The sequence below is a fragment of the Salarias fasciatus genome (assembly GCF_902148845.1).
Source record: "Salarias fasciatus chromosome 7 unlocalized genomic scaffold, fSalaFa1.1 super_scaffold_4, whole genome shotgun sequence".
In the NCBI taxonomy this organism is placed as follows: Eukaryota; Metazoa; Chordata; class Actinopteri; order Blenniiformes; family Blenniidae; genus Salarias; species Salarias fasciatus.
Genome location: NW_021941229.1, coordinates 23,944,840 through 23,970,566, shown reverse-complemented (window position 1 = coordinate 23,970,566; position 25,727 = coordinate 23,944,840). Strand labels below are relative to the sequence as shown.

Below are 25,727 nucleotides of genomic sequence, written 5' to 3'. Positions count from 1 at the left end.
AGAGAATCCTTCTCAATAGACTCTTTTATTGGCTAAGTGGGCGGAAACATGGCTGGGGACTGTTTAAAGTGCGGAGCATCCCTTCCACACGCAGAGCTATTTTCAGTCTGGCCCGCTCCCGCTGCTGTTTGTGTTAGGAAAAGGCCTTACTCATGGAAAGCAGAGTGGAACCTTTTCCTCACTGCCGCTCAGTCGAGAGTAAACCCCCATCTCCACCGTGATGTTTTGAGGCGAGGGAGTTCCTCCGAACCGCGCACGGCGGAGAACAAGGACCGTTATGTCCTCCCACTCTGTCCATCCTCGAACGCCCCCCTTTTTCCCACAGTGCTGCTGATGCTGATGAGGATGAGGATGAGGATGATGACCACAGCTCCGGCCTCGAGTCTGAGTCACCGTAGCACTACTGACTGAGTGTTAAGCACAGCCGTTTGGCACTGCGTGTTCTCCGCTCATTGGAAGCAGAACCCAGCTGGTGTGCATAAACGCGCCGATGACTCTTTGTTACTGTAATAAACCGCTGGCCGTGTTCAGAGTCGCTCCTCGCTGCTGTGGCGGCGGCGGCGGCGGCTGCAGTCAAAAGGTCCGGACTCTGCCAAATCCTTGTCTGCTTTTAACTGGCAGCATTATGCTCTATATTTATCCAAGAGAGGGAAAGAGCGCGCACGGCCGCACGGCCAGAGCGCGTCAAAGGAACTTATACACGGACGCTCGTGCACTGCGGGCTTCGGACACAACCTGCCTCTGTGCATTTCTGTTATGTTTTCTGATGGTTGCACACACACACACACACACACACACACACACACACACACACACACACACACACACACACACACACACACACACACACACCCAAACTGAACTTGTAATTAGCGACTGCAGTGTGTACACAGACCACATCTGAAGTGTGTGGAGAGGAAAAAAAAAGTCTTTTAGCAGCCGTAGTATCCAACAAATACACAAGAACCTAACTATATGAACACTTAAACAACCTCTGTACCTATGTGAGATGCTCTAGTTAAACATGTGTGTTTCATGCTTCTATTTCTTCTTATGTTCTTAAATTATAATAAAATTCCACAATACATTTATATGATCCTTCAAATCAGCACAACTGTACGCAACATACACGTTTTAGCATCGAGCAGAAGGATATGGGTGCATCTCCTCCATGAAAACCTGACTTTAGATTAGGAAACTGATAAAATAAAGCATCATATCATGTTGCATCAATACATTTTAGACGTTAGATTGTTTTTCACCTGTATTTCTGCAGGTCTTGACTCTCTCACCACGGACGTGGCTGACAGAGGAGAGCTGTGCTCGTATTGCTTCAGGGCCTAAAGGGTTAAAGGTGTACATACCTGACTCACTTGGCCGGGTTTCATCTCCCCTGCTCCGTCTTTCTCTCTCTCTCTCTCTCTCTCTGTGTGTGTGTGTGTATGTGTGTTTGCGTTACGGTAATTCTGATCATCCACCTCTCTTCCTCCCCGCCCCCCTCCCCTCTGTCGCTCTCTTTCTCTCCCTGCAGGGAGAGCTGGGTCCAGTCGGAAGCCCAGGTGCCAAAGGTTATCCTGGCAGGCAGGTGCAGTAAATCCTCTGCTGTGACTGGTACAGTTGTGTTCAGGAGGCAGAGCAGAGCGGAACTAGGTTAAACCCAGCAGATGACTTTATGCGTAAATGCTGAGCGGAGAGGTCGGAATATTTTTTCTGTATTTAAGAAGAGTAAAAAGTAATTTGTGACTCCAGCATGTTCACAACAGCAGCCACAGAAACCGTCCTTTCACTCTGCTGGAGTTTTTATTGCAGTCCAGTTTATAGTATGCTGTAGAGGGACAAGGTTTTGAGGGTTTTACTAGAATGTCATATAAACAGTTTAAGTCAATTGGCCTCTTAAAACCTGTGTCTTTATTTGAGTTGTAGACTTTGGCTTGCCATGGGCAAATTGCTCCAAGTCAGGTGTTTAACTTGATAAATAAAGTTTAATTTTTTTTTTTTTCCTCCAGGGTTTACCGGGGCCCATAGGACCAGTGGGGCCTAAAGGTGTGCGGGTAAGGAGAGTCAGCCACGTCAGCTTCATCCCTTCACACGCTCTGCACAAGTCTGAATGAATGATGTTGGACAGGATCAGTAATCCGCTGATAGACAGGGCTGCCAGGTTGACCTTTCACCTCTCAGTATTTATAGAAAGCTGTAAATCTCAGTTGAAGCCAGCTCCTTTAAAGGCTGCACACTATTCCGTGATTGTGATGTAAACCTGGTTGCTCTGCATGAACACTTCCAGTGCAGCGACAGCCATCTGAATGCATGTATGAAAGCACACGTGTGTGTGTATGTGTATGTGTGTGTGTGTGTGTGTGTGTGTGTGTGTGTGTGTGTGTGTGTGTAGGTGCACCAGCATCCACCTCTGCACACATAAACACATTTATCCGCACCGGGCCTGGTGTGTATCTCTATTAATAGTTCTCTAAAGTTAGAAGCCTTTAGCTGAAGTGTAAACATTGTGCCACTGTAAACACACACTTATTGAAAAGGCTGGCTGTTGATAAGCCTCAACACACAAACACACCTTTTAAGGTACACAAATAAAGAAACACACACAGTGGCGTACACAAACAGTGATTTTTATGTTGCGTTCCAATAAAGGTCCTTTATCAGCTCCCTTTGGCTGCTTCCAAAGCCTCCCCTGCCCCCACTGGCTGGAATTTCCTGTTTAAGCTCCGTATGAGGCCCTGCTGTCTTAAGGAGGCATTCGAGTCCCCTCTGCCGCTCTCACTGAGCCACCTTTCTGCACACTCTGCCCTCTTCTCTGCACCGTACTCCACGCCGTGTGAACTCCTCTCCGCTCATGCTCGCCTGCGACTCGCATCTGGACTGTTCCTTTTCGGTGTTGAACTGTGGTGTTTGTGCTTGTTTTCTCCTCTGTTGTGTGTGTGTCTCCACTGTACTGACAGCCCACTGTGATGTCCTGGCATTCTTCAGAGATCCCTGGCGTGAGGGTATGTGCCCTTGGACTACATCGTGGAAGCCAGCACCATGCAGTCCATGGGCATATACACTTGCCTCATGGCTTGGTTCTTCATGGAAGCCCACCTTATCCATGCTGGACCGTCGACCCCCCTGAAACGCAGTCCGAACGCCAGCCCGAGTCGCCGTTTTCCCTGCAGCTCTTCTGCCATCCGAACCATTCACGCTCATTTCCCTCCTCTCTCCTCTCTCTCCTGTCCTCTCCTGCAGGGTTTCATTGGAATCCCTGGCCTTTTTGGCCTGCCCGGACCTGATGGTGAAAGAGTGAGTTCAACGCCAAATTTCACTGTTCTCTCCAATACATCCACTGCAGTTCAGGTTCATTCGCTGCGTCTGTATCACGTACAGCATATTCACCCCAGGGGCACTTTTGCATTAAAAAAAGATATAGAGAGAAAACAACAAATTATACTGCAGGAACAAGCTTTAGCGAGACCAGGAGGAAATCTCCCTTTCATGTGAAGGAAATCTCTTACAGACTCAGGCTTTCTGCTTGGATTAGTTGGATTTTGCAGTAAGAAACAAAAGGAGAGGACGGAAAGCAACAAACAAACAAGGTAGACCTGCAGAGCCGATGGCTGCAAGAAGAAAACTCCCCGTTTCACAGTCCGAGGTTCTGTTAGGAGGTTCAGAGAAGGAACTACATGAAGGAGAGAGAAGCTAATTTTCATAACACTTCAAAACTCTGCCTTGATCCCGGTTTAGCAAACACCGGCAACCTTCCATCAGCAACACGCTGAAAGTAAAGTGTCTCAGTAATACAGGGCTAGAAGACGGTGGAGGCTGGCTGTTAAGTTAAGAATTACAAAAATGTTCGCCGATCAGCTGAAAGTAACTCGTGGCCCCGAGATCCCTCCTGTCATTTCCTTCAGCCGGCCCGTTGTTGCTGAAACACATAAAAAGATCCCCAGCTGTCCAGGATTCGGCTGTATAAAGTTGTGTGGGAGTAATGATGATTCATGCATTAAACCCCACCCCCCACCCCCACCCCACCCCCCCCCCCCCCCCCCCCCCCCCCCCCCCCCTTCCCACCCGCGCCCCCCTGAGCCTTTGAACTGCCTGAACTCATGGAGACCTCCTACTCCCGCACGGCGTCTGAAACACGGAGCGGTTAGCCTACTTGTGCTTCGCTCCGGCGTTGCGTCAGAGCAGGCCGGGCTGTAATCAAGGCCCGTCTCAATGTCAGCCAGCGACGCGACTCACGCCGCCGCCGCCGCCGCCGCCGCACACGTAACAGATGTTGCTCGTCTTTCTTCCTCGAGGAGGAACTTGTGTTTAACGAACATATATCTGAGCAAAAATAGAGGCTTCAGTCTCACACAATGTACTGTAAAAATGTGACCGTCAGCTGCTGCTCACATCTGTGGAAGCGGGACACGAGATCTTGTAGATCGAGCGACTGTGTTTATGTTTAGTTTTGTTGTTTTCACTCAATGTCTGACTTTCTCTTGTTTTTCTGTTTTTTTTATTTTTCCTCCTCTTCCACACTGTCTTCTCCCCTGTCTGGATTTTTCTAGGGCATTGCCGGCGAACCAGGGAAGAGGGGCAAGATGGGTAGGCCGGTAAAGTTTTGTCTCAACATACTTTACAGATGATGTTTTGAACGTTTGATGAATTTTGTGGTGGGGAAAAAAGAGTGAGTTTGAATGAATGCTAAAGCATGGGAAAACAGAGTCGCTGCATTCAAATCTCAAACTGGACGGTGGATTCCCATCATGCACGGTGATCCCCTCGCTCCAGAAAGACAGTGGTATTGATTTACTGTACTCCATCCTGAAATACTTTTGGATCGAATCGAAACTTTTCTGCGGGGAATCCAACACCTACACATGCGAAAATTTATAAGGTCTGCATTTACGTCATTGTTCGAGTCTGCTCAGTGTTTCCATGGCTTCTGGGAGGGTTCGCTGCAGCCTGAGCGCAGCGCAGCAGTCCCACCAGCCACGTATCGGGGTCTTGGACGCAGCAAGAAAAAGGCTTTTGTTGGAGTAAAAGTTTTTTTTTTTTTTTTGCCCCATCCCCCATTGCTGCATGGAGCTCAGCCATTTGAAGGAAGCCGTTGATTCCGCCATGCGCGTGTGTTTGTGTGTGTGTGTGTGTGTGTCAGGTAGCGTTCAAAGTCAGTTTGACAGAGTGTTTTTAAAAGAGTAGAGCAATCCCAAAACGCACGGCTGAGATCATTCTGCAGCTGTTGCTTGTTGGCTGCTCGGTAAATAAGGCCAAAAAGTCTGAGCACACGCGAGTCGGCGTCCGCCGAGAACCAGGATTTACAAGTCGAGTCATTCTGTAATCAGGCAGACTTCAGGACGGAGGGCTGGACTCTAGATGTGTGTGTTCATGAATCCGTGTTCGCTAATTGAGCCACTTCTGTTCAGTGAACTGATGTTTAGGTGTTTGGAATAAGTCATACGAACGTGGTGTGATTTGCTCCGAGGGGTCAGGCCCCCTTTGATCGACATCAGTTGACCAGATCAGTGAAATATGCCAAAATAACGTTTACATTTTTACTTTGAACGTGTTTATTTGTTGTTTACATTTTGAAAAAGTCTTATATCTATAATTACGACTGAAAATTACCACAATATGAAGCTACATTTAACGATGCAGAATGCAGTGATATTTCAAAATAAAAGTTCTCCTATGGTGCATGTTTTTCCAAACTCACCCTGACGGCCTGACTTTGAGGCTGACGCTCGGTTCTCAGTGTTGTTTTGTGTCCACTAAGACACAAAACAAGAAATCAGTTGAAAAGAGATCAGCGGTTTCATCAGAATGTTTTGCTTGGTGTTTTTTGGCGGGCTGCACTGAAGCCTCCCGCCGGCCAGTTTTCCCCCCATGGGCCTTATGTTTGACACCCATGCTGTACATATTATTTCATCTAATTAATTATTATCATGTGCTTTCCTTGCTTACATTCCTCACATTAGTTTTTACTAAAACAAACAGTTGTAAAGTTTTGACTCGCATTATGTTTTTGTTCGAATTTATGCTACTTTGACACTTTATTTACAAAATGACGTATTTCACAGCCCTATCCCCCGCACCTAGCATCGAAACCGTCCACTTTCCCCAGAACTCCTGAAGTTCTGCCTTCATAATTTGGCTTCTTTCTGCTTGTTGGAAGCAGCTTTTGCAAGAGAGAAAGGAAAACTACGCCAATTGTAGTAGATTATCTATAAAAGACTGACGGCTCTAGAGAACAGCAGAAGCATTGTGAAGTTTAGATGATTTCAGAATCTACAAGTGGACTTTTTATTTTTTTTAACTAACCTGTTGCTGGAAAACGCATCCATCTCCTTCATCGTCATCCTCCTGCTTCCAGCGTTCCTAAAGGGAAAAAATGGAAAGTTAAAACACTTGACAAGATGGTCCCTGGGAGACCAGTCCTCTCCTCCCTGATGGAGGAGAAAGAAGAACCAGATGAACCCCAGCCAAACAAATTTAATGGCCAGAACCACAGCACTTGTAGTCTGTCGAGGAAACACACACACACATACACACACACACGCATAGGCAGTGTAATATATAAATCTAAAGCTGAGCATGGAGTGAAAAGTTTCCAAAGCGAGCTGCCAATAGTTGTCAGTTTCACCTTGACTTTCTGTTTTGCGCAGAGCTGGAGTGTGTGTGTGTGTGTGTGTGTGTGTGTGTGAGTGTGTGTTTTTGCGGCTGCCTTTATCAGATCCATCGCTCGGGTTTTGCCAGTGAGCGCTGCGGCAGTTTGATCCCGTTTGATGTCGAAGAACAGGCTTGTTTGAGATCATGTCACAGGCAGAGATACAGCCAACGCTCACACGACTTTTTAAAACCCCTTTTTTTTTTTTTAACTTTGGATTCCCACATTTGTCCGGTGTGTGTCTGCCTGTCTGCCGACAGATGTGTGATTCAGTTCTGTTGGCTCACTGTCAGGCTTCACGGATCGCCGTTCCCTTCGTAGTGCTTCCCCCTGTATGCTCAATTTCTCGCCGTCGTAAAGCAGATTGATGCGTCCCTTTGACCCGTCTTTAATGTGAAAGTTGTTTTGGGGAGAATCGCTGGTGCAGCGCTGCTCCAGACGCCTAGTAAGGACATAAAGCCACTTTTTTTTATCTGTACAAATAGGGCATTTACTGCAGTTCTGATCACCTCAGTGGCCTTTCTCTAGGCTTCTCTGGGTTCAAGACGAGGTGAACAAGTTTGAATATAAAGTCAGAATCTCTCCCAAGTGATTTTCTTTGAAAAAATAAACTCCCAACGCATACAGAGAAGGCCATTTACTCAGTGTTTCTGAGCTGAGCCGTAGATTAAAATAAATATACATGCTGTGTATCTAAACCGCCTGTACTTGTACAGAAATAGCCGACATTTTGTGGAGGTAGCGGTAATAAGCATTTTGAAACAATGCACAGAGGCCAGAATAGCAGAACCTACCCATTAGCAGCGCTTCTGAAAGGCCTCGGCCTCAAACTCTCTCGACCTCTCGCTTTATGCAGATGTGGTTTCTGCTCTGCAGCGCCGCTGACTGCTAGCAAAGCTCGCATTAGCTCCTCGTTTACTGCTAAATGGACAGAATAATTGCTCGGCCCCGCGCTCGCCTTTGTGGCATTTAAGTTAGCTGGAGCAGCTACGCCCCGCAGCTGATAGATTTAATGCTTTTAATGAGGTCTTTATGCTCCAATTTTGTCCATATTTCAAATAGTTTCGTTATATTTGACTCACTGAGATTGTTGTAATGGCCGTAGGAACACTCTCGGTTGTGTAACAGTTTTAAAAGTGTGCTTTGTGTGTTTATCTCTGTAATTAAAGACATTAGTATTTATAGTGCTGAAGGTAAACAGACTCTCTCAAAGAAAAGATGGCATATTTTTGTTATTGCAGCGGTATTTGGACATCTACTCTTACTTATCAAGTTGTTAAAGACACAAATGAAATTGTGCACAGTATTGTTCTGCAAAACCACTCAAAGCATTACTTTTTATAGTTTTCAACCACGTGTCAACAGCAGCCATACAACACATGATCAGTCAAACTAAAAGCAGTTTTATTAGACGAGCATGAATTTTACAAAGTTTGACATATTTTTAAAAGTATAGCTGTTGATTATATGTTGGTCATTTTAAAGTGTAAATAACAAATACACCAAAATACTGCTTTATTGAGGAAATTTGAATATTTCAAACTTGAGTATTTGCTCAATCATCTTGCATTTAAACACAGTACTGCTACAACAATCACAAATCCACTGTGATCCAACCACCACCCTTCACCTATAATGTGCTTTAGGTTATTTTTTAGCTTCACCCTTTTGTTTTCTTCTCACTTGTGTTCAGGTGAAACAGGTGATATTTTTTTAAACAGTTTTTTAACTCTTGATTATGTACAGTGACCTTGAGTATCCTGAAGGGCCCTGATAAATAAAATGTAGTAGCATAATAATTATCATTATTACAGTCATGAGTCTGTGAATTATGATAATAACTGAGTATAAAGAGAGTTCTGGAGTTTTGAGAATTGAGTGAGATTCATAATGTGATCAGAGCACAGATTGAGAGTCAGGTCGTCTCTGGGGGGTCAGAAAGCTTTAATAGAGGATGTATTGTTTATTCTCTTTCTAATGTGAAGAAAGAGATAAAAAGTTTTCTCATTTTCTGAACTATGTAACAGTTACGACATGTACAGACTATATGTAAAGACTATGTACATATACTATATGTAAAGATATTTTATCTTACAGTTAAGCTTTTATTGCCTTAAACCAAACGTAACTGAAGTAAAAATGCAGCGTTTTTATTCATTCTAAATGCATAAATAAGTAAATTTCCTGTCTGAGCTGAGCGTGCTGCAGCTCCGGCTTTCTGTCTCCACCAGGTGGCCGCGAAGCGACTCCTGGCTGTGTTCATAAAGCAGACAGTATAAGCAGCAGGGCATACCTTCATTGGCCGTCTGATTTTGTGCCAGACAAACATAAAAGTTCCTCTCTTTGTTCTCAGGGGTTTCCGGGGGACTTCGGGGAGAGAGGACCACCTGGACCAGATGGAGAGCCGGTATGTCACGCGCTTCTCGATACATAGCCAACCTCGCACACCCTCCCGGTGTTTTAGTGCTGCGACTTCCTGGTTAAATCATCCGGCGGCAGAGCACTTCTCCTCTGCTTTTCTGTTTTGTTTGAATTTGATTTGGGTCCATTTTACTGCTCCTTCATTCATTCATTTCGTCCCGGGACTTCCTCCGGTGCAGATTATGTTACGCTTCTCCAAGAAAAAAAAAACCCTGCAGCCTCTGAGGAGCGAGGAATCTATTTCAATGCATCATTTTTCATTCACTGCTGTAAACCGACCACTGACACACACTCACACTCACACACACACACACACACACACTCTCTGTGTTATTATTAGGAGGTGATATCCAACAATAGTAAATGATGTCATTGCATTTCACTTTGAGTAGTTGTACCAAGTTGAGAAATGATGGGTCAGCAAGCAGTTTGCAACATGTTTTGGTTTATATGGACACTTTCAAATGTTTTCCATTAGCTTTATTTTTTTTTTTTTTCGCGGCAAATCACTTTCGTTCTCACCAACGCTGCACATCAGATCAGTCAGAAAGAAAAACTCTTAAGAGTAATTACTTCCCCTCCTTTGAAGAACTCAGAAAAACAAGATATTAAACACTTTTTGTGCTTGGAGGCCGTTCTCGTTCTGACTGGCAATTTAACTGGAAACAAACCATCTTTCCTGACTCACCTTCCAAAGCAGATTGTGCAAACTCATCCGATGCCTGACCGTAAGCTGTTGGCACACAAAACATGAGAATTGCACACTTTTTCTCTGCATGTGAGAAAGGAAACTTTTGGGGGGAGTTTGATGTGCTCGTTAAAGAAAATGGCACAAAAGTAGAAAGTGTTTGAAAAGCGAGATCTAATCATTTTTATTGTCTGGAATTGGAGTTTTTCAAAGACCACCACCGTAGGTTCTCTTGTAGACTTGCCAGGCGCAATCTGCATAAGTCAATAAATTCTGCACACTGACCCACTTTTTAGTATTTTATCAGAAATGCTTGGCTTTAATGTCCCTCTGAACCATGATTTTATGTCTAACTCGAACTGCAGTGCACAAAATTCAAATATTCATACAAATGAATGAAATGAAAAGGTCTGTTCTCTGCCCTGAAATGATGAAGCGACTCCTATAAACATATAGAACATGCACGCACAGTAACTTACATGGGCGGTGTTCCTGAAAGTGTTTGGGACAAACTTATTCCACAGTTACAACATCCAGTCTGTGTCAAACGGTGTAATGGAGTAATGTTAAAGAAGTTTCAGGAAGTCAAGCCGGGGAGTGTTTGGAGCGTTCATGCTGTTGTGCTACATGCTCTAACCACTTAACCATTGGCTTACCCATTTAGATACAGTCAGTTCCATGTTTACTCTCTCAGATTTGCAAGTAAGCAGATTTTTTTTGTGAAAAACCAGCGTGCATGTACTCATCTTAAAGGGAAAATGTAACAACTGTTTTATTGGCGTGCACAAATCAGGAATTCCAAAACTTTCTCTCCCTCCAACTTTTTGAGGTATAAATTTTTGCATATTTGAAAAAGCCACAGTGGGACGATGGGCTCGCACGCCCCTCCACCTTTACCTCAGAAACACACACACACACACACACACACACACACAAACACATGCATGCACACAGCCCCCTCTCATAACCTGCGATGAACACTGAGCCACTCTTCTGTGCATGTTTGTTTAAAAAAGAGCCAATAAGCCGCGGAACTCGCCGCTCCTCGCGCTGCCTTCATCTCACTCGCTCTCTCTTTCTCTCTCTCTCTCTCTCTCCCGTCCTCCCCGACCAGGGTGACATGGGAGCCCCGGGTCCGAACGGAGTTCCCGGCCTGATTGTGAGTAGCAGCCCGTGAATTTCTCCGTGTGACATGTGTGTTCTTGTCCCTTTTGAAGCTCACTTCACTTTCCAGGCGCCTTTTCCTTAAATACAGAGCAGCGCAAACGAGCGTGTTTTAAAGAAAACCAAATAAATGCCGGCTTAATTGGAAAAAAAGAAAACCCACCCTTAATTAAGTTCCATGATCATTTTCACCACCAGACACTTTGATGGGAAACTAACCATCATCTGTAAGTTTTTAATGAGTGTAAACATTTTCTGGGAGGGTTTTTGCACGCCGAATCCGAACACGGCGGCCACTCACGCTTTCTCCTCTCCAACAGACTTCTTATTTTGTTTTCCTTCATCGTATTAAGTGTTTGCATGCGGGAGATGCCCTTTCACCAGAACCGTGTGCGATTATAAAGCCTGGCTGGTTTCTCCTGCCCTGTCCCGTCTGCGCCCGTCACTGCCGCTCCTCCCGGTCTATTCCGGGCCTCCGGTGGCGGCGGCAGGCCTGTAATTGGAGGACTCCCTGATTACAGCTCTGCCCTGAGCTGTGTGTCCTCTGCATCCACTCCGTCCAGTGTTATGATGTACCGAAGGCAGCAGCGGGGAGCTGCACTTCAAAGACAGAAATATACAAACATCCTTCTCCAGCGACTGCAGGCGTCCAGCTTTCCATGAGGAGGGAGAGCGTCTGGGCGGCTGGAGAGATGACGTGTTCCGTGAAAGCGAAAGTTCCGTCTCTGTTTGCTCTTTGAAGTGAACAAAAATATCAACGTAAAGTGGATTTTCTTTGACCAGTACATCGTCTCTTCTTCATCCGTCTGTCACAAGCGAAGAAGCTGAAGTTTTCTGCCCCTTGTGGCAGGAAGTGATCACAGATTTAAATCCCTACTCAAGTCATGCAGTGCATCCCACTTTTCTTACAATTTGCGATCAGGAAAGGTCAGGTTATGAGTGAGCAGTGGATGGCTGGGAACTGCTCTCCTGCAGTGGACTTTTAAAACAGATCCCGTTGTTTTCAGAGGAAAGTCACTCCAGTAGGACGGGACTTCATTCTCCGGCACCAGGCTGGATTATATTCTGATGCTGAACGTCGTCTGGCACGCAGTAGTCACCGAAACCACAATTTGACACGCTGAGCCAGTCACCCCGTTATAAACAGTGTTTATCCGCCATCTGGACGCAAGACAGTGAAGTCTGGTGTTGAATTCAGTGAATCCCCAGAATTGGTTTACTTGTTGGATGTGTGTGTGATCAGTAGAAGCGTGTGTTTGATGTCAGTTTCTTGTCTCTCTCTTCTTCTGCCGTCAGGGCGATATGGGGCCAGTAGGAGAGATGGGCCCTCCAGGACTGAACGGACTCAAGGTAATCCCTCTAAGCTGGAAACCGTCACATCCGCTCTCTTTGTCTTTTTAAAAGCGGGATTTTACCTGCGGCTGTGGACTGTGGGTCAGCTGAAGGTTGGTAGCTTTCACACACAGCCAAATGACGCTTTTTCCGACCTTGACGGTAAGTTCCTGAGGCGCGGCTGACGGGGGGTTTTGCTCCCTAACCGGTCTGTTGTCGCTTGTTGCAGGGGGTGCCCGGAAATCCCGGAGAACCAGGACTGAAAGGTGATAAGGTGATCTGAATATTCCTGTTATTGGCCTGTGTTTGAGCAGCATGTGATGGATTTTTTTTTGTGTCTGGATGTAGAGCATGCTTTCTTTAAGCCGCTCCTTATTGTTTTTGTGCATCTTCTCTAAGCTGGGGACTTTAAGTGTTTTGGTTTTTTTTTTTCACTACATGTGTTTCTGGAGATTGTGGCGGTTTTCATAGTTCATGGCATCACATGCGTCTAAGGGAGGAAATGCATTTGTTGCTTCGGGTCCCGAGGGTTTAATCCTGGCTCAGTGCATGTGGAATAAATAATAGGTTCAAATTATTTTTTTAAGAGGTTTCTGTTTAGAAAGCATAAATGCCCCAGTAGACTGATCATTCTTTAAAAAAAAAAAACAAATAAGCAAAATTTATTGTGTGGACTCAGTTTTTACGCAGCTGAGATCATCCGACCAGGAGACCCAGCAGCTTGTGAACCCTGTAGGTCTGTTCGGCATTCAGATCTCTTCAAAGGTCTTTGCAGCAGTATCTCAAGACACGAACAGACACTTCTAATCCCACACGTTTCAGCGGAAGCCTGAACACGCTGAGCTTTTTAAGGCCCACTGTAAAATCTTGAACTCTTGTGTGTTTTGGCTGACATTTGTCCTGCCGAAACCCAGAACAATGCCCGGGACAGTAACTGAGTCCAGATGAGACAGCGGCTTGCATTAGCAGCTCCTGCACATGCGCCTCGTTCAGATCGCTCCTGTTTGCTTCCAGACGACGGTCGATGACGAGTCAGAAGCTTTTTGCTCCGGATCTGCAGGGAGGCCCGTCCTCATCGAGCTGAAACCATCAAAACTCTGAGATTGCTGATATATATGTTTCTTGTGTTAAACATAACAAATCAACGGCTGTGACGGGAAAGATTAACACCACATGAGGAACTTGGCGAATGCAGCGACCTACACTCGCTGCATGCGAATGTTTAGATTGTAAAAGCTGTTAATTAGTGCTGCCTGCTGAAAACGATTCACAAAGCTGAAATTTTACAGCTCCCCCTAATGTGCTTTTTCTTTCTTCTCTCTGTGCATCCGTCTCCCCTGCGACTTTCCTCCTCCTCCTCCTCCTCCTCTTCACGTCAGGGGGACATTGGGATTTCTGGAGAGCAAGGGGAGATCGGGTTCAAAGGAGACAAGGTGGGTCGCCTCTGACACACATTTACGCACGTTTTAAACGTTCACACGTCTCCCACTTCTCAGTTCTTTATCCAGATCGTGTCCGGCGCTGCTCATTGTCTCCACTGCGCACATAACCTGAGCTACATGGCCTTTTGCTAAATGACTTAGCCAGATGTCTCCTGTCCAGGTTATGGAAATTCTTCTGTTAGCCGTCCACAATCGTCTTAGTGTGTAGGTAGAATCCAGCCAATGGCAGAACAGAGTGGCCCCAAGAGATAAGACCGAGTGCCGAGCGGAGTCATGCATGTCTAATGTCTGTTTCCCCAGAAAAGAAATCAAGGTTCTGCTTTTTTGCTCCTGAGTCCTGTCTGACCGTCGGTCTGACCGTCTCTCGTGTGTTTTGTTTGCGTTGGACAGGGCATCCAGGGGGCTCCGGGATTACCAGGCATCCGTGGGAAACCCGGACCGCAGGTTAGTTCTGGTCTGGCTTTAATAACCAGAAGTGCTCACAAATGATAAAACAGGCATCGCGCTTTTTTGTTGTGAAGATTAAGGTTTTGGGGGGAAATGTTCTTCTTCACTCCCATGTCAAAGATTGGATCGGATCATGAAGACGTCTTTTTAATATGTGGCTGCTGGATACAGCTCCGCTTATTTAGTTCAGACATTTTAAACACAGGTTATGAAGGTTATGTTTCTTTACCTCATTTCTTCTACTTGTTTTAATCATTGATTGCCTCTCAGAAAGTCCCACTTGTGCCACAGAAGTATGCTTTCTTTTCTTTATTGGAAGTCAACTTAACCGCCTTCGATTGTTCCTTTTCTTTATGCAAAGCTCAGTCAACCATCAACTTTAGTCATACTTTATACTAAAAGTTGCATTTTACCAAACATAGATCTTTACAACTTGTGTACAAGTTTTGCTTTTCATAAAAAGAAAATGTATAGAATTTCATGACATATTTTGGACAAAAAACAAGAGCGGAATAAATGTCTCTTGGACGTTCTTTTACATTACACTCGTTAGCAGATCTCTTTTTTTGATCATGAATAAAATGTGTGTCACGTTCCATATGTGAGAGTGGCCAGTTCTGCTTTACTTATGTTTTAAACCACTTTTATTGGATGTTTTTGGTTCTGCGTGTTGGTCAAGTACGTTAAACAATTCTGCACAGTAGTTTAAGTTATTAAACAGAAGAACAGGGATGCGTGTCCCATCCCTCTCAAGCAGGCCACATCTAGGAATTTAACTGATTATTTCGACAGTTTTCTCATGGTTTTATTTGTGTTTTTACAGGGCAAAATAGGAGAAAGAGGCCCTGACGGCGCTCCCGGACCTCCAGGCCCTGAGGTTTGTGTTTTTGCCCCGATTGATGCATTAAATATGCTTTTCTACATTTACAGAAACAATACAGAGTTTTCTTTTATCAATCCAGGGTTTTCCTGGTGACATGGGACCACCAGGAGAAAATGGCCTGGAGGGACCAAAGGTAAAACCGTCGCTGTTGCCGAGTCGTCTGATAATCCGTGTTTCCAGAAACAACAGTAATTCCAGTCAAGATCTTCCTTTCATTAGTTTTGCAGGTTTTTGTTGTTGGAAAAACTCAAGTATTAGACATATTAGAAGTTTTCCTTGAGTGTGGTATTTTGTGAGAAGGCTTGGAAATGCAAACAACATCCAGTTTTTTCCTTTTGTGGATGATAATCTGTCATTTATGGCAGTTTGACCAATTTAACCAACATGCATTGCTGGGACTCCACTGCCACTTTGGCTTAAAAACACTCGTGTAAGTGTTATATTTACCTCTGCGCTGTATGATTATTTGACTTCCTTTAATCCACCCAGGGAAAACCAGGGGCCAGAGGTTTACCGGGGCCACGAGGGGTGCCTGGCTTGGAGGTAAGAGTATCAGATGCCGCCCACTTCATAACAACCCCAGAGAGCCGGAGAGGCTTTAAAACTTTTACTGCACAAGACGCTCGGTGTTGGTGACGGATGCTTTATGTCCCCGAACAAAAGTCACGCTGAGATCAATATCGTCTGTCTGCAGGGAGACGAAGGCCCTCTAGGACCGCCGGGGCCCACCGGACTTGAGGTGAGTCAGGAGATCAGCGCCAGTTCTGGGTCAGGAAGGTCAGACCCTGACGCCGCTAAATGCTTTCAGATAAGATCTTTGTAGATTGATTAACTTTAGTACTTGGTGTTTCTGTATTCAGAAAATGTGTCTGATGTGGGATTGCAGCTGTCAATGTTTTCAATTAATCCTATTTATACAACTGAGAATCGCGTAACTGCATTTCATTTGTATGGAACTTATTTGCCATCTTGAGCAACTTTACTGAAGAGATGAATCAAAATCAGATCAATATTTACTCTCAATCACCGCTGGACCCTCTGGGTAATCCAATCGTCTAAATGTAATTGTGCTTCCTGGAATTTGTCGCTGTGAATTCGTCTGAAAAGTGCTAAAGTGTGTTTCCTTCGTGGATTCTTCTGTGTCTGGATTTGAAAGGAGTTCCAAACCTGCTCGCTCGGGTTTGTATGGATGCCGTTGCAGCTTGTGTCTGAGTGATTTGTGAACTTACCCTCGACAAAGCACAGTGTGCAGTCCCTGCTCCCGGCCACCAGGGGGTGATAACTGCCATCCGCCATGTTTATAGGCACCGGGATTTATGGCTGCAATAAAGTGCGAGAGCATGGTAATGGAGCGCTGCGGCAATAGAGGATTTGTTTGTATTTTTAAACACTTTAAACCAGTTTTTTTGAATCGTGGATAGAGAGGCTGCAAGCTGACTTTTCAGAAGTGAAAACAGGATTATCATCCCAGATGCTGCCTGCTTCTTTTTTTTTTGTTTTGCTTTTATCATAACGTTAGCCATCTTCCTCACACTCCCCTCTCTCCTCCTCTGGCCCACTTCAAGGCCTCGATCAGAGATGTGCACGACTCCTCCGGGCGCCGTTGATCTCTGGCCAGATGCCACTGGCGCTCCCGCTCCTCCAGCTCATCAGCTCACTGTCATTTATCCTCACGGCTCTAAAACATAATGGCCCCTTTTCTCTTTACATTTCGGTTTTTACTATCTCTAAAACCGTCTCCCAGTCTGTTTATTGCCCATCCTGGGCATGGAGTCCATTCGCCATGTCTGTCTTTATTCAGTGAATCCGGTGAAAACAAGCGTAAATCTAAATCTGAACATTAGACGTGGAAAACGCGTCTTCGTTTTACAGAATGAGTAAAATGAAATGTTAGCCCGAGCCGTCGCACGACTGCTGTCAGCCTTCAGGAGTCTGCAGTCTGACTTTGAGGCTGAGGAGGAGGACCGACCCCCCCCCCCCTCCCCCCCTTCATCCTCCCTGAGCGCAGAGGAGCGTTGCAGCCGCTGACCGCTTTCCCAGAGTGTGGCGTCAGCACTACCTGCGCTCTGCGCGTTCAGCTGCTTCCCAAACCGCTCCTCAAAATGTCATCTCGCAGGAAACAGATCCTGCAGTTTTTTTTGCTGAGTATTTGTGATGAGTGTTAATGATGCATTAACTGGCCGTTATTCACAATTCATCATCCGGCGCGCCTTTTCATTTCTGCAGGGCAGGTTGGGTAGAAAAGGATTTCCTGGGAAGGTTGGACCAGAAGGCGTTAAGGTGAATTTAAAAAAAACAATCTTGTGTATGGAAGAATGTCTGATTAACATCTTGGAAACTTGCGAATAACGGTGAGTTTTCCTCCTCAGGGTGAACCAGGAATCGCAGGAAAGGTCGGATCCATGGGAGAGAGAGTAAGAAACAAAGCCTTTGGCTGCTTCCACTGTTGAGCAGCTGAAGTTTCCCTCTATTTATCCCTTCATTCATGCTTCCAGCACTGAGTGTGTGTGTGTGTGTGTGTGTGTGTGTGTTGTTTCAGGGCTTGGTGGGTTTCATCGGACCGGTGGGAGAGGCTGGCCTTGCAGGAGAGAAGGTTGGAAAAAAAAAAGAAAAAATCCCTCCTAACTTTGTCTGAGAACTTCTAGCAAGGTGACTTTGAAGACTGAACTTTTTTTGTGTGTGTGTTTTTAGGGGGATCGAGGGGAGATGGGTGTTCCTGGACCACCTGGAGAAAAGGGATCAACGGTAAGATGTAAACAAGGCAGAGGCATAAAGGTATCTATTGAAATCTTGGATTTTCGAGGAGCTGGTTTGTCTTGGAGGGAAACCTAAGAAATGGCCGACTTGACCTAAACCGCGTCTGTTATTCCCATGGGAATAAGCTCATGCCTGAGGTCAGAGCGCAGGACAGGAGGCACATCGCATCGCGGACAACATCCTCAGCAGCGCTCAAGACTTTTCACTGTCAAGTTTTCAACACCAAAGAACATAAATCCATTTGATCACTCCCAATGATTTACTACCCTGATGATAATTAATGGACAGATGGTCAGACTTCTGCAAGCACTTACTCAGAAAAATTCAAAAGACGATATGCTAGACGTCCTCCAGGATGTTGGAGCAACCCTGAAAAGTTCCATGCGCTCCCCCCCCCCCCTGCATGTCACACACTTTGCCTGCTCCTTAAAACAAAGTGGCTTCTTTGTTATGCAGAGGCTTTATTTTATACCGACTGTTTAATGTATATGAGCAGCTGGAGTGGATAGGAATTTAGTCATCATTCTTGCTGAAACAGAGAGAGGTTTCCTGCTGGCCGACAGCCAGCTGGACTTCTCTCAGGACTTCTTCGCCACACACACACACACACACACACACACACACACACACTCGCACTCTTACAAGGAAGTTCTCTATTGGCCCGCTCCCTCGGCTGCAAAGCAGAACCAGACCCTCTGGAAAAGACTGCTTCATGCAGCGTGAAGGAGGCTGACCAGGAGACATCAATGGCTGCTAACAGAGAGCTCATGCTGCAGAAATCGAGCTTTTTATTCCCGTGGACGGACGCCATCGGAGCCGCGCACGGTGCCATAAGGGTTGAAAACTGCTCCGTTTTTATTGCACTCAGCTGTTCAGACTGCAGGGACCGAAATACTCTCTGTTCTATACTTGTGGTTTAACAAACGGTTTGGCCTTCGAACAAGGTGCAGTGAAGAAAAGAGGGAGAAAAGTGGCCAGAAATCATCTCCTCATTAAGTGTCTCAGCCTCTTTCTCCCAGTCAGTGTTGTTGTTAATGTGCTTTCTAGTGAGGACATGATTTCTAAGTAAAGAAACACATTCTTACTGATGATTTATTTTTTCTAATCAGTTAAAGTTAAGCAGGCATGCAAGTAATGAATAAAGTAATTGTACTTTTTTGTATTGTTTCGAGTATAATTCACTTGAATTCACAAACGCCGTGCAATTTACTTTTAAAATAAGTTCCTACTTAGTTTACCAATAATTTACATTCAGATTTAAACTTTTTCTTGTGTGATTAAAAAGTTCTTCCCTGACTAACATTTTTAAACAGTTAAAGTTTTGGATCAGAGTCTGCTTTCTAACAGCGGAGACTTCTCCATGTGTTTATCAATGCATTGCATGAACAACCGTGTCAGTTTTAATACGTTCACTGTGTTTGTTCTCATGCAAAAGGGTCATCCAGGAACGCCGGGTGAGAGCGGGCTACCAGGACCACCAGGAAGACCAGTAAGTCCTGAGCTCTTCGCAAACTTCTTCGACTTAATGGTCGCTGCATAATATTTACTTGTTTTATGATTTTACTAAACGATGATTGATCCTTTTTTAGATGGAGTTAAGATTATTGAGGGTGGAAGTGTTCAAAAAAACCTATATCAGCTTAAAAGCTATAAAATGAACAGTGTTTTGAGTGAGTGTCGCTTTGTGGCAGACGGTGGTAACATGCGGCGCTGAAGCCCCACGGTCTGCTGCAGTAGTTCCTCTGAGCGTTATCAGAGCTGGCAGCCTCCTGCTGAACCTGCATTACCCTCCCGTCAGTCAAAATCCCAACACCTATAACCAATTAGAAGCTGCCCCCGCCCCCCCCCCCGCTGCCCCCCCCCCTGCCCGCCTCCCCCCCTCGCAGTGGCCAGGTTTGACAGAGAGGGGACTGAGCGCCGGCTGAAGGTGGGGGCCGCCGAGCCACCAAAACAAACATAAATACGGGGCTCTAGTGTGCAGCGGGCCGGGATTCCAGAGCAGACCCTTTAATTGGTGTGAGTGACAGATCTAACAACAAACCCTACAGTGTGCTCCTGAGGTCACACTGCCCCCCGGGGTCAACAGCCAGGGGGGGTTAGGGTTCCTCGGTCTGTCAGTGTAAACCTTTGTTTTATCTAGCCTTCTTTTCACGTCGCCCCCCCGCTTCCTTCTTTGTTCGCCAGGGCCCTCCCGGAGCGGCCGGGCCAGCCGGCACCAGAGGACCCAAAGGCTTGCGGGTAAGTTCGAGGGCTCCTTCCGGCTGACGTGGAGCTGCCTCCGGACCGGTGTGGCGACTCCCCAGTGGGCCCGGGGTCGCTCGCGTTGAGCACATGCGAGGGTCAGAGTTGAGGAATGAGTCGGTTTCATCCTTTCCAGAGTCGTTCCAACTGCTGGACGAGCTCCAGCGACATCAAACAAACAAGCTGGGGTTTTTTTTTTTTTTTTTGTAATTCCATTAAAAATGAAATAGCGAGCGCTGGATATAGAAAGGATCTGCAGTCAGTCCAAATACATGACTTGTGTTGTGGTTGGAAAATGTGACCTGGATTTCTGCGGCTAATCTAGAAGCCGCCTGCAGATGAATACAGTGAACTGGGGAAGCGGGATTTATGGGAAGATTAACCCGGGCTTGTATCAGCTTTTGTATTCGTTCTACTTGAGCAGAGAACTCACACAGTGTTCAGAAAAGTACAAAAGAGCAGCTTTCAGATGTGTAACCTTCCTAAAAATAGGCAGGGAAGTACAGCCCAGTGTCGCGATCAGCTTCCACGTGCAAAACTGTGAAAATAACAAGTTACAAATGCTCACATTTTTGTAATTAAGTACTTTAAGTGAGATTTCTTTATGGGGTTTTTGTTTGTTTGTGTGTGTGGGATGCTTAAATGCATGCACGTACACATCCAATCTGTCTATGATCGTCTGAGTCACAGTCAGTTGTGCTTGTTTAAAAAGAGATTCTTGATTAAAATTGCAAAAGTTGTGCGTTCAGAGTTAAATTCTTGACCTAATGTATGAGATGTCGCAGCTTTAGATCATTTTATGTTCACCTGGGTACAGTTTACACCACATAATCTACTTTGTTACCGGATATTATAAGTTATTACTCACTGAACACACAACTTACATAAAAATCAAACATTTTAATCAGATTTTTTTTTTTTTAAATTTGTTCTTCGAACTGAGTTAAACAGTGAAACTTTATCCAAATAAATTACTGCATGTGTCTGCTATTGACAGTGGAATTAAGTGTGGCTGAGAACTGAGTCGTTTTTGGGATTATTTTTTAATTTCATCTAAGTATTCCTTAATCAACAGCACTTTCACTTCAGAATGAGAGCTTATTTCTGAAAATAAATATAAGGTCATTATAATTATAAAGTACAGTTTAAGTGGTGTAACAGTGCTTGTATTCAAGTAGAAGAAAATGTGGTAAAGAAAAAAAAAACAGTTTTAATCCTGGTACATCCTGGACAGGTTTCCAGTTCATCACAAGTGTAAATAAGCAAGAAGAAAATCCTCCAAACCGGTTGCAGAAATGTCGATTCAATAAACTACAGGTATTATTTATCCCGTTTGTACTGGCAGCTGTCCGTTCAGTGGCTGATTGATGCCGACAGCGTTATGAGTTACTCCATGTACTTTCCTGTTCAACAATTTCTCTGTGCTGCTGGAAAAGAGTCAGTAATAACAGACTGAGACAAAGCCAGAAACAACTCTCGCTTGGCCATCTCAGGAGAAGCCAGACTGTACACACAACTCCTCAGTTTATTTTGTTTCTTAAGCAGCAGCTGGATGTGTACCTGCAGAAATACCATCAGCATCAATCTAATGCAAAGCCTGCTTTTTTTATACACTTCTTGCTGTGGTCCACTGAGCCAGAAAACACTGGAGAATATTCCAGCCTTTCCTGGGCTTCTGTAGGTAAAAACATGCGTTTTAGGTTAATTGATGACCCTAAAATCCCTACAGGTGTGAATCTGTGTGCAACCGCCCAGGGCGTTCCCTCCTCAACGCATACTTAGCTCAGATCTTCTCCTACGCCTTCAACCCTGAGCAGCATAAAGCGGTGCAGAAGATGAATGGATGCCTTTTCAGATGCCACTTAGCCTGAAGCATGGAGCGTTAATGTTGACGGAGACGGGACATCTGGCTCCGCTCACGGCCGACACCGAGCCGTTTCCAGTATGGATGTGCTGCGGTTTCAGACTAAAGTGCGCGTTGGCATCAGACTGGGAGGTTAGCGCCACTTCTGGCTCAGTTGTCCTCGCCTTATTTACATGTGTGAATGATATCCAAACTTTCTGACTCAGTGTTTGGGACATCCGCCACCAGGAATCACCAGTCTTTGTGTAATTTCTCCTCATGACGTCCGACCGGCTCCTCCACTCATCTTTTCCACATCGAGAGGCAGATTCATCAGATTCACCTCCCCCTCAGCAGCCCGAGGTCATTATTGACCTGATTCAGATCTATGATGTTGATTATTTTGAATCCGTGCCCCTGGTGCTCCTCCCCTGCCTTTGTTTGAACAGGATCGGATGCTTGATGACATTAATTGACTTTCGGGCACAATATCTGAGTGTATTTCCACGGTGGGGTTGGGTGAAGTATTTTCTTTACTCATTGGCTAATCAGGCTATGTAAACGCACCCAGCGGGTGGCAGGTACCCCAGACAGGAATGTTAATGAGCGCTGCTCATCCAGCTCTATGTATAATAGGCTTATGGCACTTCAGCAAGCGTTGCTCTCTATGGGCCAAGCTCCCACTGTGCCCAGTCATCAATCACTCACACAACAAGGCCTCCTTTGTGGCTGTGTCATGTTGTATTTGATACTTGCTTTGAAACAATTAATTATCCTGAGAAAATCACAGTCAACCGCTTGTTATTTAGAACCGCGGTGGGCCGACAGTGACCCTCACAGTGTCCCCTTGTTTACCAGTCAGTGAGAATCCTCTCAGTGTCAGTGTGTCGGAAATCATCCTGGAGGGATGTTTTTGGACCATATTTCAAAATACTTGAGGAAAAATCTAAATCGTATTTCAAATATTTCAGTTGAAATATCAAAATTCATAAAAATACAACATATAGTTCACATATGGTTCTTTTGTGAAGCACGATCCAGTGAGCTGGTATCATGACACACACACACGCAGTATCTGTCTTACCAGCATCTGTAAACATTAAAACAGTGGTTTTTAAACATGTGGGAGGTGAGCCCCGCCCCCCCCCCCCCCGACCCCAGCACTACCACCCCTCCACCACCCCAGCCGCCCTCACAGAGCAGGAACCACATCGTGTCCTTCCAGCCCCTCAGCTCTCGCCACAGATGCCTCGTCTCACCTCAAGTAGTAATTTTTGGCTGATTTGCAGACCTCCTAACGGGTTTCCCATTATGAGACATTATCGGGCGACAAGGTGGTGTAGCGGTTTGCGCTCTTACCCCAAAGCAATAAAATCCCCAGTCTGAGTTTTTTTCTTGTTGCTGGAGCTTAATCTAATTTTATCAGTTGATTGGTGGAGCTAAAAAAGCCTATAAATGTGAGTGTGACGGCATTTTCATTCATAGTGTTTTGCCCTGTGAGGCACTGATGACTTCTGCCGTCGGTCAACGGCGATCGGCTTCAGCGCCACAAAGCAAAGATGAATTAAGCCGACATGAGAGATGGATGGATATGGAAAAATAATAAATTGCTGTAACAATCTATAGATGATAAAAGGTGTGCCTCATACCACTTAAATCTTTATATATAGTCTGCAACTGTTGCACTAAGATTGTTTTCTTTTTCTAAGTCATTTTGATTCACTGAAGTTACAATAATAATGAAATTCAGTTTTCCAAATGTGTTTTAAAATGATCTATCATTGTTTCCTCCTCAGATCTCCAACCATCCATCCAGTATTCTATATATACTCTGTCTGTGTAGTTAGCGTTAAGTTAGAGTTCTCCAGAGTGAAGATGAGGAACTAGTCTGGTGTCAGGTGCAAAGCAGATGGACTGAACGTCTCCTATTTATTATCACTGCACACAGGGCTTTATGTGCATTGGTTTGATCGTGTTTGACATTTGCACCCATGTAATCTAAACAGTCCCACTGTTCTGACAGGGAGTGTTTAGGCGTGAGCTGTGTGTGTTCCCTGACTTTGCATCCTGAACTTACTGAAGTCAAATCGATGATTTTGGTGTCTTGTGTGACTTTATCATCCTGCATTTTAGAAGTGATGATCCTCTTGAGTTTCCCACTCCTGGGTTCACTTGGTGTCAGACCATACAGGGGTGTTTGTTTACGTTGCTCTGCGGCTGTCTGGCAGTGTTACAGTGACCTCTGTTGGTGAAGTGACAGCTGTCGTTGTGTTTCAGGGAGCGATCGGGCCCGACGGTCCAACGGGAGAGTTGGGGATCGAAGGCAAGAAGGTAAGGATGCTGGCAGCCGTACGAGTAATGGCTGTAAAAACATCGTATAGGTGCACACGGATGTTTCATCCAGCACGCATGTGGGGCTGCTGAGGGGGAAACCGGACCAAATAACAGCAGGCTGCACATCTTCTGCTTCCACTAAGCAGGCAGGAAATGTACAATAAATTGACGTCTGGACGCTGATCGTGTCTCATCCTTTCTCTGCCTCCCTCCGCAGGGTTTTGACGGCCCTCCAGGAAAAATAGGTTTCCCTGGACCACAGGTAAAGCTTTGGGGTACTTTTCTACTTTTCCACTCCTCAGACTCATATTTTTTCAGTGCTTATGTTTCTCTGGAGGGGCGAGACATGCGCATGATTTAGGGGACCTGCATGATACCAGCAGTGTGGAAGCCCAATGTAAAGAAGAAAAAAAGCAAAAAAACCAGCATATTTCCCTCTTGAGAGAAGAACTGTCAGAGGGAGTTTTTGTTTTTCCCCTCATACTTTAAAATGCAGCATTAAGTTTCCTGCATGGCTCATTTGTAGAGTTTTTATTTACTGAACCCGCAAATAAAAGCTGTAAAACTTGACCTAACGTCTTAAAATATTTCTCCTACTTATTAAAAAGGCTTTTATTTAGCGTGAGGAACTGAAGATTCATTACATTAGGATCATTTGCCTATGACGTCCCTGTCCCAAAACTTCAGAATACGTGCTGATTAATCCACATGTTTACAGAACACACTGGAAGTTGTGTGTTTGGACCTTAATGCCACCATTAATACAGAATTTTTTTTTTCCAATTCACTTGTCAGCGGTCATAACGGAGCGGCTGATCATTGTTTGAGCTGTTGTTATATAAATATCAAGCCGTCAGATACCGAGCGTGTCTGATCCTTCCACCATATGTGTGACCTTTTGTTTTGTGAACATCACAGCTCATGCACTGATGAACTGTAGTTTAATTAATCCCGTTTCACACTTTTCCTCCTTTTTGTGTCCCTCCAGGGAAAGATGGGCGACACGGGGGATGTTGGGCCTAAAGGTTTTCCTGTGAGTTCACAGAAACAGCTCATGACACACTGCTTGTGTGTGTGCGCTGTGGACTGACTGACGTCGGTGTTTTCAGGGTGTCCAAGGCCCCTCGGGACCTCCAGGGGACAAGGGAATAGCAGGCGAGCCGGTATGAGCCGCCATCCGTCTTTTTTCGTCCTTCCCCTTCACATCTTTCTGCTCCCAACCTCCTGCCGTTAGTTGTCTTTCTCAGATTCCTTCCTTTTCCGTCACCCTTCTATATTTCAATCTGCTGTAGTTTTCTCGCTCCAGCCTGTCGGACTCTTTCTCTCCTTTCTGAGGGTTTTATTAGTTTCTCTTTGGCAGCCTGCTTCGCTGTGCCCAGTCCAGTTAGCTGCAGAGCACAACGGCCAAGAGGTAGTTTACGAGACACGTTTTTAGTGCTTATTAAAAATATATATTCAGCTGTATTAAATGTTTCCTGCAGAGTGGCCAGAGAATTGTCTCATCCTTCACACATCTGCTCCGGAGTGGCAGG

At 45.3% G+C, this 25,727-nt stretch overlaps 1 pseudogene; it reads left to right on the top strand.

Annotated features, from left to right (window-relative positions):
* LOC115383146 (collagen alpha-1(XXVII) chain B-like) overlaps positions 1 to 25,727 on the top strand; it is a 67,902-nt pseudogene that overhangs the window by 31,357 nt on the left and 10,818 nt on the right.